Raw genomic sequence first — 18,215 nt, forward strand, 5'->3', positions numbered from 1 at the left:
AACAGACAGAGGAAACTGTGTCGCTAACCGATGTTTCTATTCATCTTTGCAATGGATACTTCCCAAGCTGCGATAAATGATTCACACTCGTGAAACAAAGAAAGCGTTTGATTCACAACGGCAAACGACTCACCAACAGCGATCTGCTGAGATTAAAAAAGGACACTTTGCGTAAAAAGAGCTAACATCCAGAGACTCCTTCAACAGACAGGGGGTACCAGCTGCAGCAAAGTACTGGGCTAACAAAGACCCAATAAAGAAATAGCCAGGCTGGTGCTGATTCGTTTGCAATGTATAGAATAGAAAACCTCCCTCAGAGAGTAAAGCTGGCAAAGTGGCAGTGAGTGTAAAAAGCTCACAGTTGACATCTAGTGAGTTGCAGGGCAGGAATTCGAATGCTGGCACGGTCCTCTGAGCCTTCCTTATTTTCGAGGTCGGTAAATTCAATACCATTCAATTTTGTAAAGGTAACATCTGTTGTTTACACCATTAGAAATGTCAGAAGTACAGTAGGAGGCACTATAAGAAGCCAGTTTATTGAATGTGTCACGGATCTCTAAAGGGTGTGCAGAGATGCAACATTCCACATGAGAGCTGCGCAGAAGAAATGGAATGTATCCCTAAGAGGACACAACTTGGACCAAACTAGTGAATTTCCACCAACCCACCAAAAAACTCCCTCCCAGACACATCTGCCAGGCAAACAGAGGAAGCCGCTCCTTCTCCCACCTGACAGCCAAGACCTGGAACAGCCTCCCCCTGGACATCAGCGCCTCACCATTACGCCAGCTGTTCAGGAAGAACCTCAAGCCCTGGTTGTTGAACCAATAGCAACAGGCTGCGCGATCCGCTATCATGATCCTACAGTACCTCGAGTCCCTCACAGGTGAAGAACCCGCGCTTTGCAAATCATGATTGATTGATTGATCTACAGATTGGAGCTGCGTAGCACCTCTGCGTGTGGACAACATGTAAGAGCAATGGGCTTACGTGCTGGTGTGTAAGGTGTGGAGGTGATAATGCTTAGCACAGAACCCCATAGATTGTGAGGCAACACTATGGGCTCAAACTCTTAGGTACATACTGGTCCCAGAGTTGGAGGATCAGGCTGGCCGAGACATAAGAGATGGCATGGAGAAAGATGGCCGCCCCAGCACTTCATAGCAAATAGTATCCAGGCAAGTATGATGCAGCTGGCAAAGCTCAGGCTGTAGTAGGAGAAGAAAGATGATGTCCCCTATAATCCTGCAGATGCAGAAGCGGTACTAGAAAGAGCACCATGACAGCGCAGGTGTTGATCATTAAGGGGTGGGATCTTCAAAGGGGTGGGCAGTAAAAAGGTGGATATGTTTTCCTGAAAATAGATCACTAGGGCCCACATAAAATGAACTGATCCTGAAAGACTGCACATGTGAATGAGCGTATACCTCAGAACATTGATGCCTTGCTATATATCGAGAGAGTGGAGCAAGCATGCATGCCCAGGGAGTGGAGAGCTACCCAACGTTAGGATTGTGAGAACATTATAGCCATCATGGGGTCACTTTACATCTCCCAGTGGGGGATCGTTGTGTTCTGGGCAGCTTTTGGAGTGTGTTCTGCTTTACATGAAACTATGAAAAGATGAAAGAAATGAAATAAAAAGAGATTTACACATTACGTGCAAAAGGAGGTTCACGCTGCGGCCCAATGACTGTAGTGTGAAAACAGTGGGCTATCTTTCATTTGTGCTTTCTCTGTATTCACCCACAAGGCTACTCCAAGGTGTCACTCCTGCTGTATGTGTGATGTCCTTCTTCAACATAAGCCAAAATAAATGCCATTAATGTTTAGTTTAAAGCAGATTTCATTTCACAGGGATGCATTCTTGGCACTTTCTCTGCTGCCTTCTATAAGTCCAAGTGCGCACCTCTTTGTGCGAGAAAAAATAAATCTCAAATCTGGGTGTTATACTTGAATTTAATCATACATGCTGATACAGTGCAATCTAAAGAGGAGGTCTGTTTGATTTTGTTTAAAGCATTTGAAATGCATCCTCAAAACAAAATATTTGGTTTGATCAATTCAAGGCGTCAAAACTTGTTAAAACTTGTATTAATTGGGATGTGGGATTTTTTTCTCAAATACTACCCATTTTCCATAATGTCAACAAACCATTTGAAAGAGTGACCTAAAGATAAAAGTCTGCTTTTAGAGTTAACCACACAATATACAATTAAATGCTTTTTGTTATTATTGCATTCTATTTATTCTTTTTTCTCAAATTTGTGTTTGGTCTGTGGACAGCACATGCCAAAAGTTCATTTCATAGCGGTTTGTAATTGGTTGACAGAATTGTAATTGTATTTATATTGTGCATACGACTCCTGACGAGGCGTTGAAGCACTTTGTGGCAAGTAGCAAGGTACTTTGGAACCCAAGATTAGAGTTCAATTTAAATATTTAGTACACAGTAATATGGGCTTTAATTCAATAATGTGTGCAGGAAATGATTGAACATGTGCAGACACCCTCCTCCCCAGCGAGGACCGCTAATATGGTGCAGTCTATCGCCAACTTTCAGCAAAGATGAACCTCAGATCCGTAGCTATCTATTGGTGTCCTAATGTTGCCAACTGTATAGTTTTGGTCCTTTTCCTCAATTTAGGCATTAGTTTGAAAACATAGATACAGTGTATCCAAGAGGCTTAAATGGGAGACAAGATTTTGCTTCTTTTAAATACTAGGGGGCATATTATCAAGAAAGGTCGTTACATTATCGCCACTTTTATCGGCAGGAAACTGCCGATAAAGCGTCGATAATTAGCTTGATAATATGCTCTATGAATTCCAATCGAAGCCCATGTTAGATGTGAAGACATATAACATGGGCTTCGATTGGAACTCATAGAGCATATTATCAAGCCCATTATCAGCGCTTTATCGGCAGTTTCCTGCTGATAAAAGCGGCGATAATGTAACACCCTTTCTTGATAATATGCCCCTAGAATTGGCACCACTGGGAATTTCACTCAAAAAGCAATTAAAAAAACAGTCAGTGCAACATGGGACAGGAGAGTATTTGTAGAAATGGACATTATTGGTTTAGTGGAGAATAAACTGCAAGGGAATGGCGAAAATGTAAATTAGTGACTTCAAACTAGGGAGATGGACACAGACAGAATCCACATAGATGTGTTTGTTACTAAAACAATGAACAGTGTATTCAAAGGAGAATGTTCAGAGTGACGAATGTTTTAGTTGTTTTAATACTTTCTATAGCATTATTTGAAAGTTGATGCTCCAAATAAAGATTTCTAATAGAGACTTTACATGCATAAAGTGGTGTAACAAACTAAATTAACATTGAGATTGTTAAACTCAATCTAGAACATTATATAGCTATGGAAGTTGTGGAACAATTGTTAATTTAGAATTATTGAAGAAATATTTCAGTCAGTCAGTAACTTTATTTCGGCCACTGGGACCATAAAAGTACATCATTACAAAAATAACAACCGGCATTAAGAGAAATGAAAAGCGGGGGGGCGTGGCTTGGACGGCAATGTGGAGGGGGGCGTGGCTTGGACGGCAATGTGGAGGGGGCGTGGCTTGGACGGCAATGTGGAGGGGGCGTGGCTTGGACGGCAATGTGGAGGGGGGCGTGGCTTGGACGGCAATGTGGAGGGGGGCGTGGCTTGGACGGCAATGTGGAGGGGGGCGTGGCTTGGACAGCAATGTGGACGGTCGTCTAGGTCCGTCAGCTCCGCATCCCTGAGGGGAAAACAACACGCCAAAACAGCCAATTCCGCCAACAAAGGAGAGGAACAAGTAGGGGAAAGCTCCGAGCAGCTGGGAAGACGACCAGAAGTAAGGGGAACAGCCGCAGTGCCGAGAAAGCAGCTCGAGAACTTTGCCAAGAGTTTCAAAGCGTGAGCCCAAGATGGCGCCTGGAGCTCGCAGGGAGAAACAACAAGCGGTGACTGTGCAGCAAACCGGCTTGTGAAGAGAGCAGTGAAACAAGAACCAACACCGTACCCACGGAAAAGGAAAAAGGAGAGTAAGACAGCATTTAGCGATTGGAACGCACTCAGTGCAGAAGAGCCGCACAATCACCACCGCCTCCGTTCTAAGAAGGAGCACACGCAGCGAGGTAAGCCCGCCAGACTAGCAATCCCCCTCCAGCGAAAAAAAAGCGGCGCGCTTACCGAAGATTCGACACAGTCACGGACACAGGCGCCGGAAGTGAGAGGAAGGAAGGCGCCATCACCGGAAGTCTTCCTCAACATTCAACCCCAGGCGGAAGTCCCGGACTGGACCGGACGAGGAAGGGTGTCATCGACCAGCGCCGGAAGTAGATGCACGAGCAAGGAAAACAAAGGGGGGAACCGCGCGCCGAACCTCCCGAGTGGCGGAACATCTGTGGAAGCAAGGTTTGAAGCCGGATCAAACGGCGCGGAGGCGGCACAAAGCACGGCAGACGCCAGATAGAGTGGCGCTGGGCGAGGAGGCGAGACAGAGCACGACAGAAGCTGGATCAAGTGAGTGTGCGGAGGCAGCGCGGTGAAGGTGCAAGCACAGCGCAAACTGCACCAGGAGGCGTGGCACTCATAGCAGGTTCAAACCCAACGAGGGGCACGCAGCCACACTGCAAACTGCAGCAGTAAGCAGCAGCAGTCGGCAGGCCAGGACACAGGCAGATGCAGCAAGCGAAGCAGTACTGCCGGAAGAGTGAGTGGCACAGAGGCGTGGCACCCACAGTAAACAGCAGCGGCCAGCAGGCCAGGACGCAGGCAGCTGCGGCAAGAGAAGCCGGACACCAAAAGAGCACGCCAAGGAGCACATAAGTTTAAGTAAGGGCGTGAACATAATAAAAAGGGTACAAGCAACGCAAATTTGAGCCAAGAAGAGGCCAAAGGCGTCAGCGAGAGGCCAAAGACAACGTCATAGCAAGGGCAGGACCAAGTCCCTTAAAAGCACACAGAGCAGAGCAAGTGCAGCAGGCAGAAACCAGTCAAACACAACATCCAGCCTACCCTCCTGAGCGCCAAAGCAGTAAGACAGAAGCGAACGAGACAAGGCACACGCTGGCAGGTCTTAAGGCAAAGACCAGAACAAGGTACATCCGGGAACCGAGCAGATACAGACTGCAAGGCATCTCAGAGAAAACGTCAAAGGCGACAGAACTACCCAAGACAACCCTAGCGGAAGGGAGGCTAGGCAGCATCCTATCAAGGAGGGGCATTATAACAATGGCAGGCAACGAAGGGAAAGCAGCTGGTGACCAGAAAAAAACGAAGATAGACAACCAAGGGTCGCCTCTGAAAAACAACAGGAGCGAGACGGCCACCCTAGAAACGATCCTGCGGAGAGTAAATGAAGGGATCGAAGTGGGGAAAGATACAAAACTCAAGGTGGAGAACATGCAGCTCGAGATGGCGGCTATAAGAGCGGACCTCCACAAAGCTACGACAAGAATTGAGATGACAGAAGGTAGAATAAGTGCAGTGGAGGATGAGACAAGGGACAACACCAAGGCCATAGCCGAGCTGCAGAAAACCACGAAAGCCATACAAAAACAGCTTGCTGAGAAGGACGATAGAGCAAGAAGAGGCAACGTAAGGATCCTGGGAGTGCCGGAGGGGACAGAAGACAAAGCGGGATCATGCGCAGCAATGCTAGAGGAGTTGATCCCCAAACTCACTGGCATCACATTCGACAGAAGGTTCGAGGTGCAAAAGGCATACAGAATACCGGCAGGAAAGCCCACAACAGGAAAAGGGCCGAGAGCAATAATATGCAGCCCGCTTAGACTAAGCCAAACAGACGCCATCTTCGCCTTCGCTAGGAAAAACCAGAACCTGAAGTGGGAAGGCAGCAAGATCGTTTTAACCCAAGACTACTCCAAACCCACGGTCGAGTCAAGAAAAGGATTCCTGGCCCTCAGAGAAACACTACGCAGAAGAGGAGCCACCTTCAGCTTCGTTGGTCCTGCCAGATTCAAAGTAATGGACAAGTGGAAGACAATGATTTTTGAAAGCCCGGAGGAACTAAGGAGATACCTGCAAGGCCCACCCGTGGAAGAGATGGAGGATAACAGAAGCCCAGGAGCAGCGAAAAGAAGCGCCTCACCGGATGAGAATGGACAATCTGAATAAGTGAACGCGATAAAAGCCGAAGGAAAAAGAAAAGGAATAAAATCACCAATGGCACAAGGAACATATCTACCTCATTAAACCCACAGCGGGAAATAAAAAGTACAATAATTAGAATGAAGAGATACAGCTAGCACATCAAATCCAAGGTCAACCATGGCACTATCTAAACGAGACAATCAAGCCGCAGCAGAGCAGGGTGCCGGGCTCTGTCCTTGGTACCATTTCCACCTCAGCCAAGCTACATCAAGGAAGAAAACCGACACTACCTCAGGGGAAAGACGCGGAGCAAAGGAACTTTGTCGTCGCACACCCACTCAGCAAGTAAGGGAGGGGGGAGGGACAATCGGGGGGGAGGGGGCGGAAGACCGGGGGGGAGCGGGGAGCACATACATGGGTCTACTCACTATCATCTGTCCTCTCTATACTCTATCTTTCTATCTTTCTATCTTTCTCCTTACACTCACACGGGGGAGAAGTACACGCAGGAGAAGGGGGATGGTCCCACACACAAGCCGAAGACCGAAAAGACGCAGAGAAAGGCCACTGCAAATGCGGAAACCAAAGCATTGTAAATGATAAACAGCAACAAGAGTAGCATTGCGTCTGACATTAAGATAGTGTCCCTAAACGTCAAGGGTCTGAATAGCCCGGTGAAAAGGAGGAAAGTACTCGAACACCTTAGGAAACTTAAGAGCGACATATACGTACTCCAAGAAACAAGATTGCAAGCAGAGGACATCAGCCGCATAGGGGCCAATTGGATAGGTGAGGTGCAGGGCTCACCAGCACAGAATAAGAAGAACGGGGTAGTAACAATTATAAGCAAACACTCCAAAATAGAAGTGGTAGGCTCTCAGGCAGACACACAAGGGAGAATGCTTACGACGACACTCAGAAGGGCGGGGGAGACATTCCATGTAGCTAACATATATGGACCCAACAGTGACGACAGAACATTTTGGGAGGGTGTGGGCGCACAACTGTACTCACTACCTCTAGGAGACCTGCTGATCGTCGCGGGGGATATGAACCAAGTCCTAGACCCAGCAATCGATAAGCATCCATACAGACCAAGCCAATCAACAAACAATCCCCACATCCTTAAAAATCTCTGTTCCAAACTAAGCCTAAGAGACCCTTGGCGCATAAGCAACCCAGATGCCAGGGAGTACACTTTTTACTCCAACCCACACAACTCATACAGCCGAATAGATTACATTCTGATGTCAGAAACACATACTCACCTCATAGACCACACGGAAATAGGACCCAGAACTATATCAGACCACTCACACATAAGCCTAACACTATCGGGCAGACACAACGACGAGCTGACCCGCAGATGGCGATTCGATGACAGTCTGCTCCAAAACGCCCCAGCGAGAGCCAAAATAGAGGAGGCAATAAAAGAATACCTACTACTAAACGATAAGTCCTATGGGACGCCCTGAAGGCCACCATTCGGGGAACAGTCATGACAGTCAAGGGAAGGATGAACAAAGACAGGAACAAGAAAGTTGCAGACCTAGAGAAGGAAATTAAAAAACTTGAGAACAGCCACATAGCCAGAATAGAGGACAGGAACACACTCACAAACCTAACTAAATTAAAGTACGAGCTAAACAGGATACTGAGCGAGAGGGCGGGCACCTGGATCAATAAATATAAATCAATTAATCTATGTACCGCAAACAAAGCGGGCAAAAACCTAGCATCCTACCTGAGAGGAAAGCAGAGACACCACACGATAGGAGCCATCAAAGACAAACACGGCATATCCCAGACCTCAAACAAAGACATCCTAGAAGTCTTCAGGGATTTCTACGAGGGACTGTACACAAAGGATGATACACTGCAAGATGATGGGGGGAAAGAGCTACTAGCGAACATAGCCACACCCACACTGACGGACCAGGAACGAGACATCCTGGAAATGTCCATAACGGGGGATGAGATAGAGAAAGCCACGCAAAGCCTCAAAGATAACAAGGCACCTGGGCCAGACGGGTTCACAGCTGGCTTCTATAAGCAATACCTGAACATACTTAAACCCACAATGAGGGAGGTATTCACAGCATGCGCCCAGAGCGGACACATGACACCCTCAATGGCGGAGGCAAATATAATAGTGATACCCAAGGAAGGGAAGGACACAACAGAGGCGAAGAACTTTAGACCGATCTCCCTCATCAATGTAGACTGCAAAATCTACGCAAAAATACTAGCCAATAGACTCAACGCATATCTTCCGAAACTCATACACAACTCGCAAGTAGGCTATCTTAAAAACCGGATGTCACATGACAACACAAGACTCCTATGCCACGTAATTAACCACTCCTCACGTAGCGACAACGCAGCAGTCATGATAGCTTTAGATGCTGAGAAAGCCTTTGATAGAGTCTCATGGCCCTTCTTGGATCAGTGCATGGGGAAATTCAGGTTAGGTCCAAACTATAGGAAGATGGTGATGGCCCTATATGAGAACCCCAAAGCAAGGGTGGTGGTCAACGGAGGCACATCAAACATACTCAACTTGGGAAGGGGAACTAGACAAGGATGCCCCCTGTCACCAGCCCTATTCCTGCTAGCCATAGAACCGCTCCTCACGATGATCAGATCCAATGTGGACATTGTAGGGATACCAATAGGGGGAGAGACTTTCAAGCTAGCGGCGTACGCAGATGACGTACTAATAGTCACGGAAGACCCAGAGAGATCCATAAAAGCACTGACTGACACCATTGACAAATACGCCAAGGTCTCGGGGTACAAACTTAACAGAGACAAATCTGAATGCAAACCTCTAAACATCCACGCAACAAGAACAGTATTAGGAACATCAGGACTAACATGGCAACCAAAACCTATAAAATATCTGGGTATCCTCTTCGAGAGGGACCTAAGAATGACACTGGAACACAACGAGCACGCAACGATACAGAAAATCAAGGACAAGGTAGAAGGGTGGTCCCCCAGGTTCACAACATGGTGGGGAAGGATAGAGGCAATCAAAATGATGCTCTCACCGATGGTCAACTATTTGCTAACAATGCTCCCACTGACTAACACAGAGAGCTTCCACAAGACACTTGACAAGTTACTAAACAGCTTCCTTTGGAAGGGGAAGAAACCAAGAATAAGCCTACACAAGCTAAGGCTATCTAAAGAACAGGGTGGCCTGAATATAACGAATTTCAAGCGATTCCAGACGGCATGCATAGCTAGACAGGGACTACATTGGCTAGACCCAAGAAAGGAATACACCCCAGCATGGCTATCTTTCGAGCGCGGCCTACTAAAGGGCATGAACCCTATAACACTCCTGACAGCCACACGACACCCAGCAGTGAGGGAGAACCCCGTCCTCAGGAACACTAGGACAGCTCTACTGAGCGTCGACAAAACACTGTCAACAAGCATCAGGGGAGGCCAATTTGAATCCCTCTGGCACAACCCTACCTTAAAATACAGAGATAAGGTTCTAGACATGCCAGTGTGGTACGGACAGGGCATATCCACGGCCCATGACCTTCTAAGACAAGGCGAGAACACAACGTTTGACACACTCAAGGATGCGCACAACCTACAAAACATAGAACTATACAACTTCCTGAAAATAAAAGTAGCTATTAGGAAGGCAAACCTCACAAGCCAGACACCTTTGCTCTTACAGCTTGCAGCTAATCTCAACAAAACAGGACACCAAATAGCACACCTCTACAGAGCCCTACGCCCCAAACACACCAAACTCAATGACAAGGTCACAAACTTCTGGGGGACTGTAGCAGGGAAGGAACTAAGCGAAACAGAAAAGGCCGAATTGTGGAGATCGACCACTAGGAAAAAGATAACTGCTTCACTAAATCAGACCAAATACTGGTTAGTGCACAAGGCTTACTGGACACCGGCCCGCCTATCCACCCTGGGGATCCGAGAGAGCGACACATGCTGGAACTGTAACGAAGGTAGGGGGGATTTAGAGCATCTCTTACTCAGCTGCCCTCAGATCAAGGATTTCTGGGAAAGAACGGGGAAGCTTATCAATGACATCACTGGTGTAGCCATACACATAGATTTTCCAAGTCTAGTCCTGGGCTTTGCATCCCCGTCCATTACAACGACAGAAGACCGCGACCTCATTGACCTACTGTTGACTGCTGCAGTCAAAATAATCCTAAGCAACTGGAAAGACACCACAAAAGCGACACCACAGGCATGGCTCAACTGGGTCACTTTCCTAAGAGGGGCAGATAACATTACAGCGAAATATACACCGAAAACACACAGGCAATCAAACATGTGGAGGCCCTTAGACCTCTACCTTTCATCACATAAACCCCCCTAGGCGCAGACACCAGACACTAGACAGCCACCGAGGGACACAGCACAGGGACCGACACTACAACAAGAGAAACCGGCTAGGAAGTACACTCTCCTATCTCCTACCTCTATCACTCTCTATCCTCTCTATCGTCCGGGGTGCTATACCCACCAGGCAGATCAAAGGGGGGAAAGAAGACAACGCCAAGCAAGACTCGGATAACAGACTTCTTCTTCCTTCTTGGACTAGTAGAACTATCCGACCCCACGCACCATGGCAAGGAACGAACTATTGCAGGACAATATTACTATACCCCCCCCCCCGGCGCCTTCTTTTTTCTCTTTTCTTTTTTCTCCTCTTTCTTTCCGCCACTCATGTATGCTCCATGTAAATATATATTTTTTTATATACAATAAAAAATTACAGAAATTAAAAAAAAGAGAAATGAAAAGCGAATGCACTCACAATCGTATATCTGCAATCATTACAATTATAAAATAGTGTCATTCCATTATCTTAAAATCAATTAAACACTTGTTGAGTTGATTCCAAGCTAAAATTATCAGAATAAAAAACAGTAGATAAAACAGACAACTGGGACGTAGTTCCCTATTAGCTGGACCCAGGTCTACCCGATTTAAATAACATTACATGGTACAACCCACAATATCACTTTAGGAAACCCCTCCGCATGTGCCACATGGTATTTAAAAAACGTGATACAGCAAATATGATTGGGGAGTGGGTATCGTATTTTAGTAGTCGGTAGGCCTCTAGACAATGCCAAAACCCTAGGTTTCTACATATTTGAATTAACCAGCGTTTGCGAGGCAGGTGATATGCGGGGCAGAAAAACATTACGTGGATTTCAGACTCTACCCTGTAGTTGCACGTAGGACAATCTTTATTGTTCTCTGTGACCCATTTGCTGGTAAAACTCATTAGTGGGAGGATCCCCAGTCTAAATTGCATATACAATTTCCTGGCCAGTAGGGGGTAGATCACATTCAGGAAGTGTTCTTTTCTATAGACAGCCTTTACTTGAAGGAAATCTGCTGTCATCCAACCGCCAGTAGTACTTTCCTGGAGGGATGATAGGTTTGATTGCCGATAGTGCTCCACTAGATCTAGCCTAGATATTAATGGGCATGATGAATCGGGCGTTTTCCAGAGGTCCTGCCTACCTAGCCTAGCAGAGAGATCCCTTATGTGGGAAAAACCACGGTATTCTCTTGGTAGTTGGGATAGAAAGGATCTCTCTGAGCTCTGCTCTGTAGCAGGACAATTCCGGTGTCACCCATACCCTGCGCCAGAATGTAATGGGCATAAGAGCAATCTCTTCATCAATGGGCCTCATGCCCAGGTCCATACGGAGGGAAACTAAGGGAGTGCTACGAGGAAGACCCAGTAACTACCTCATGAAGTTGTTCTCTATTTTCATGAGATTAGAAGAAGAGCGGTGCCCCCACAGCTTAGCCCCATACAAGGTGGCCCCCCTTGCTTGGGCTTTATATATTTCAACAACGGGGGCGGCTGGTTTGAACGTGGAGGTTCTGTGCAGTTTCATAATCCCCACACCGTCTGTGTTAACTTGAGTCTTGCCTTGGCCAATTGAGATTCCCACTCAAAGTGTTCTGATAGTGTGATACCCAAGTACTCGAATATCCTCAGCCTTTCCAGGGGTGTACCATTTAGGGAGGGGTTTGAGCGGAGTCGTTTTGGGGGGATTGAAGACCATGTATTTGATCTTGGTTAAATTGATCTCCAAACCCCTCATGCTGCAGAACTCCGCAAAGCCGTCCAGGGTGCGTTGTATACCCGTAGGTGATTTGAACAATAACAAAGTATCATCTGCAAATATCAATGCGGGAACCTTCCCAGAGACTAGCTTAGGGGCGTAATTTTCCTTAATGCAATTGAGGTGGTCAATGAGCCCGTTAATGTATAGACAAAATAGAATGGGGGCGAGCACACATCCCTGGCGTACCCCCTTTTTGACAGGGAAGCGTGCAGAAAGTTCTCAATATTTTCCGCATCTTACTTGTGCATATTTCCCTGTATGTAGCCTCACTAGCATATTAAGGAGGTATGGTGGGATCCTGAGGTCGGATAGTACTTTAGAGAGATTTTTCCTTTGAAACAAGTTAAAGGCCAACTTCAGATCGACGAATGTTAGAGGCTGCCACCCTCTATGGTCACCGTTTTCCAGAAAAGTAGTTGTAGTGATCAACGGTCGACGTATTCGTTCTGAAGCCGGCCTGATACAGACTTAGGATCGCCTCCTCCTCTATCCAACCCTGTACTCGGTCCAAAAGGACCCATCCCATCAGTTTTTGGGTGATGTCAATTAAACTGATGGGTTTATAGTTTGAGGGTAGGAGAGGGCAACCTTTTTTGTGTATGGAGACTATCTCTGCCCCACACAGGTGTCCAGGGGATCCATGCTCTTCAAGATGCCATTAAATAGAGCACACAGATAGCGGACCTACATTTTGGGTTCCATTCGAAAGAGATCCCCAGGTAATTTGTCTAAACCTGGCGCTTTATTACACTGCAGTTTATTAATAGCATTCCCCACTTCAACCATGGTAATCTCCCACAACCTCTCTTGTTGGGACGCCTGGGAATGACTCGGATAGCCAGTGGTAACACCTGCTACATCCTTCTCATCTAACAGTGCCCCAAAGTGTGTCTCCCAGACTTCAGGCGCTATATTGGGCTCTAAGGCGGGTCGCCCTTCCCTGTCCCCTGAACTTACTATTGCCCAGAATGATTTCAAGTCTTTGTCGTTCAGGGCAGTCCTAAGGGCTTCCCACTTATCTGCTTCCCAGTTTTACTTTTCCATTTGAATAGTCCCTTTATACCTGGCCCTAAGAAGAAGAAGAAATATTAATGGTGCAAACAATTGAATTGGTAATATATGTGAAATCCACGAAAAAGAAAATAATTAGGCTGAATGCCTTTCATTAGTATGTGTTTGTCCATGAAAGTTTTATTCAAAACAATACATTTGTATGGTGCACTATATTTCAAAAGTCTGAAGGAGAGATTACATAAAGCGGGATGAAGATGGTAGCAAAAGGACTGTTTAGGTAAATGCTAACTCCCACTCAAAGAGATACGCTTTTAATTATCAGCTGGTTGGAAGTTGTGATTGTGTACTTGGTGTTGTGGCAAGCACTCCATGTAGTGTAAACATTCGCTTACTTATGGAGGATGGTCTGACAGGTGGGAAGGATACATTTATGTTGTGTTTGAGGAATGCAGTAGCTGTAAGGTTGTATTAAGAAAGATGAGATCTGTGAAGTATTGTTCAGCCGTATTTTAGTGGCTGTTGCCAAGCAACATCCGAGCTTTGAGTTGGTTTCTGTCCTAAAACAGATGCCAGTGAAAGGAATTAAGAGCTAATTGCATTTGTGCTTGGGGGCCAGCATTGGGGGGTTGTCACAGAGTTTGTCAAGGCCCACACCCCTTTCAGAACTGTGGTGCTCGTACCTTGGAGAATAGCATTGCAATAGTTCAGTATAGGGGTGATCAGAATTTCTGTGATGGTTCCAAGATCAAGATTTGAAAGGAGGTTTGTCAGGTTCCATGTGCGTTTTATTTTTAATTTGCTGGAATGTTGAGACACAAATGAAATAAAACATGAGAATGAGCAAAATCAAAATATTTTTTCAATGTTTCAAGAGGATGATAATTTAGGTTAGGATTCTAAATATTTATTCAAGCAAGTTGAACATGGAGCAAACCTTTAAGAAATCAATGGACAGAAATATGGTTTTCATGTTATGTTATGTTATGCGTTTTTATTAGGCGCACAGATGCTCCAGCAAAGGAGCGTCCTGGCGCCCGACAAGGTAGCAGCACAACACAACGAAACAATAAATCAGAACAATTTTAAACTAAGGAAATAGGAAAGGTTTTCACCGCACGGCGAAAGGAAAGCAGATCCCTGAGGGCTCGTATCGCCGGGGGAAGGGAGTTCCAGAGCACCGCCGCACGGACTTGAAAGGAGCGTCCGCCGGCCCTACTCCGCTTAAAGCGAGGGACAACAGCCAGTTCTAGATCCGCAGATCTTAAGCTCCGGCTGGGATGTAGTGAACCAGGAGTTTAGAAAGAATCGTAGCTGGAGACCCCTTAAGAATTTTATAGGCGACACAGAAGACCTTAAACCGAATCTGCTGAGCCACCGGGAGCCAGTGCAACGAGCGCAGGGTACTGGAAGTGGGGCACGATCTAGGTAGTCCAACCACCGATCTTGCTGCGGCATTCTGGATCCACTGCAGGCATCCAATCTCTGCCTGGTTCAGGCCTACTAATAAGGAGCTCGCGTAATCCAGCCTAGAGATGACAGTGGCTTGGATCACGAGTTGCCTAGTAGAGGCATCAAAAAACTTGAGCACAGGACGAAGCCCGCGTAGGATGCCGAAACAACAGGCCGCCGTACGTTTGGTGTGACAAGCAAACGTAGGGGAAGGGTCCAACCAGACCCGAGGTTTTTAAGCTCGGAGACTGGGATGGGTGTAAGACCCAACTCCCCTGGCCACCATATCTCTCCCCAAAGTTCCGGTTCTTTGCCAAAAATCATGACCTCGGTCTTACTAGCGTTCAGCTGGAGACAGTTGGACGTCATCCAGCCGGCGACCGCCCGCAGTCCTTGTTGGAATCTGGTGGCATCCACATCGGCATCCCCGCTGATCGTGACCGCTAGCTGGGTATCATCGGCGTATGACACCATTGTCATACCCCATTGCCTGACAACCTCAGCTAGCGGCCTTACGTATAGATTGAACAACGTAGGACTCAGCGAGGAGCCTTGGGGAACCCCCATGCCCAGCGGATGGTATTTGGACTGATACGGCGGGACGGTCACGCTAAAGGCCCGATTGGCTAAAAAGGACCGGAACCATTGGAGAGCGATGCCGGTGACACCAACCTCCTCTAGACGACGCAGAAGGATCGGGTGCGATACGGTGTCAAAGGCGGCGCTCAGATCTAATAGCACCAGCGCCGCCGTTTGCCCCGCATCAAGCACGGAGCGAAGATGCTCCACCATATACAGTAGAGCCGTCTCCGTGCTATGACCGGCCCGAAACCCATTCTGCGTCATATCGAGGACGTCAGCATGAAGTAGATGTTCCGAGAGGACCGCGTTGACATGCGCCTCAGTCACCTTAGCAGGCCACGGTAGAAGTGAAATTGGCCGATAACTCTCGGGCTTACTACCATCCAAGTTAGGTTTCTTAAGAATAGGCCGAACCATGGCCTGTTTCCACCTCAGTGGAACTACGCCGGATGTGAGCGACGTATTAATCAAAGAACATAGCGGTGAGATGTCATGCACAGCTAAGTCTTTAAACACAGCCGGGCAAAGCGGATCCGCCGGGGACCCCAACTTCACTTGGTGAGCCAGTTTGCCGAGACTTTCAGATGTTAGAATTGGAAAAGAGTGCAGCTCCTCTGATGTCAAAGGCTTAAGAGGTGTGTCGGTCGAAGAAGTAGGCGACGGAAAAGCCCGATAAATAGCATTAACCTTTTCCATAAAGAAATCCGCCAATATTTCACAGTGCTCAACCGAGCTCTGGTAGGTCGCAGTCACCTTTTTGGCAGTGAGGTCTTTCAGCACCTTGAAGATAGCCTTAGAGGGGTTAGAACTAGTCCGAAATTGCAAGGCATAGAAGGCGGCGCGGGTTCTGCACACTGCCCGATGATAAAGTTTCACAGTGGCCAAATACAAAACCTTCTTCTCGTTGTTATAGGTTTTGCGCCAGACCCGCTCTGCACGCCTGCAAGTAACCTTAAGTGCCCGTAATGAATCATCGTACCATGGGCTGGATTTACTAGCCCCCGTTTTACAACATACGATAGAGATGAGGATGTCTAAAGCCCTGGTTACCCAGTTACAAAAGCCATCATAGCCCTGATAGTCATAATGCTAAGCAACAGAAAACAATTTTCATCCAGAGGTGCATAGATTTAAGATTGAAGGAGATTTTGGGACGTGGCTATGGCTGTTTTCAATGAGATCCACACAGAGGTTTTACCTGCCTATGTGTGAAAGCCAGTTCCAGATACTCTCAAGATTTTTCCTGAGCGGGGCAGGTAAATGTTGAGGAACATAGGTGGGACTAGTGAACCATAAGGTACTCCAGACAAAAACAGAATGAGATAAACTACCATGGTAGAACTGGAAAAAGCAGTAGTAATATTGAAATACATAACTGCAAACATCCTAACCTTTGTTTGCAGACTGTGATTTGTGGCTCTTTTGATCCAGGAAATCCAACTCTGCAGACAATTCAGGAACAATGGAACAATTTGTGAACAGCCAATCATTTAAGTCAATGAGAAGAAGTGTTTCTGTACTATGCCATGAACATAATGCGGATTACAGATGGTTAAGAAATTCCAAGGTGATGTGTATCTTCATGATTAAAGTTGAAATTGAGGGAATCCACTAGATGAAGGATGGTGAGAAACTTGGGAGCACAGAAAGGCTAATTTAGTCTTGGTGTGATCGATTGCAGTTTCGTCGAATTACTTACAATACTCAGGAGAACTTTTAGTTCTAGATACCAGGAACAGTGGGTGACTACAAAGTCTGCTAGTCAGTCAAAGAAGTTTGCTTTATGTTTAGTAATAATATCTTGTGTAGTACATTACTGAGATGGCAAAAGGGGCACACGTTTTCTGAGATGAATATGAAGGAGTGTTGCAAAGATAAGGAGATGAAGGTGTTGACTTCGTAATGGCTGCTGACTGGACTTTCTGTAGACGAACACAAGAGGGCAAGAAATGAAAGGCACAAATTAAGTAACTTTTGATTTTGAAACCAATCAAAACAGTTCCTTGGGTTCCCTAAAAGATTTGTAAAGTTGTCAGAGATAATGACTAACTAATCCTAACCAATGCTATTATAGTAATGTCCCAGAAGGGGAACTTTAGTCAAGCTAAAGTTAGGTGCTTTGAATATACCCCATTCCCGTCTGAGGTCTTGCTTTTGGAGTATTACGTTTTGAGAGAAGGAATGGCTCCTTTTATATTCGAATCTTTTAGAGGAAGAGTTTGTGGAGTTGAGAGCACATAAAAGCACCTATTTATAAATGAGGCAATATTAGAGCTTAAAGTGGCTTCAATAATCTTCGTGACAAAGCTAACTAACAGGAAAATAAAAATGTAATGGGTGGAATATTTAACTCAATCTCAGCCACTGGTAAGTACCTGGGGCTGTATCCCATTTCAAGATTTCTTTTGCCTGCCATCCCACCTCAGGTATCAGCCATATGCAGTCTCGGCCGAGCTTCAGTAAGAACAGTGCAGCCTAAACTGCTAAGTCACATCCCCTCAGAATGGGAACACTGCTTCGCTTCGCTCCACCTGTGAGCTGTCAGGAGCCTGGTCTTCAGGTGTCTGGAATCCGGAGTGAAGACATACCCCACAGATCTTCCCGTCTCTACCCATAGACCGCATCATTAAAATACCCCTCAGCCTTTCCCACCTCTACCCAAAACATCTGTATCGTTACATAGGAATTCTCTGATGCAGCAGTAAGTTCAGGCATTCCACCTTGTTACACATTCTTGTAGAGTCCCAGGCTCCCTCTTCCTGACCACCGCACCTAATGCCGAAATATCGCAAGAACTGACCTTCCCACGAGATTTGGAGGCCTTCTAGGGCACTGTAGTACGAATACTGCGTAGGCTCTCAGGAATAAGGAGTATTATTGTAGTAACTTTTGGACTACAGTTTACATC

The sequence above is a fragment of the Lissotriton vulgaris genome, chromosome 1_1, assembly GCF_964263255.1.
Source record: "Lissotriton vulgaris chromosome 1_1, aLisVul1.2, whole genome shotgun sequence".
NCBI classification, from domain to species: Eukaryota; Metazoa; Chordata; class Amphibia; order Caudata; family Salamandridae; genus Lissotriton; species Lissotriton vulgaris.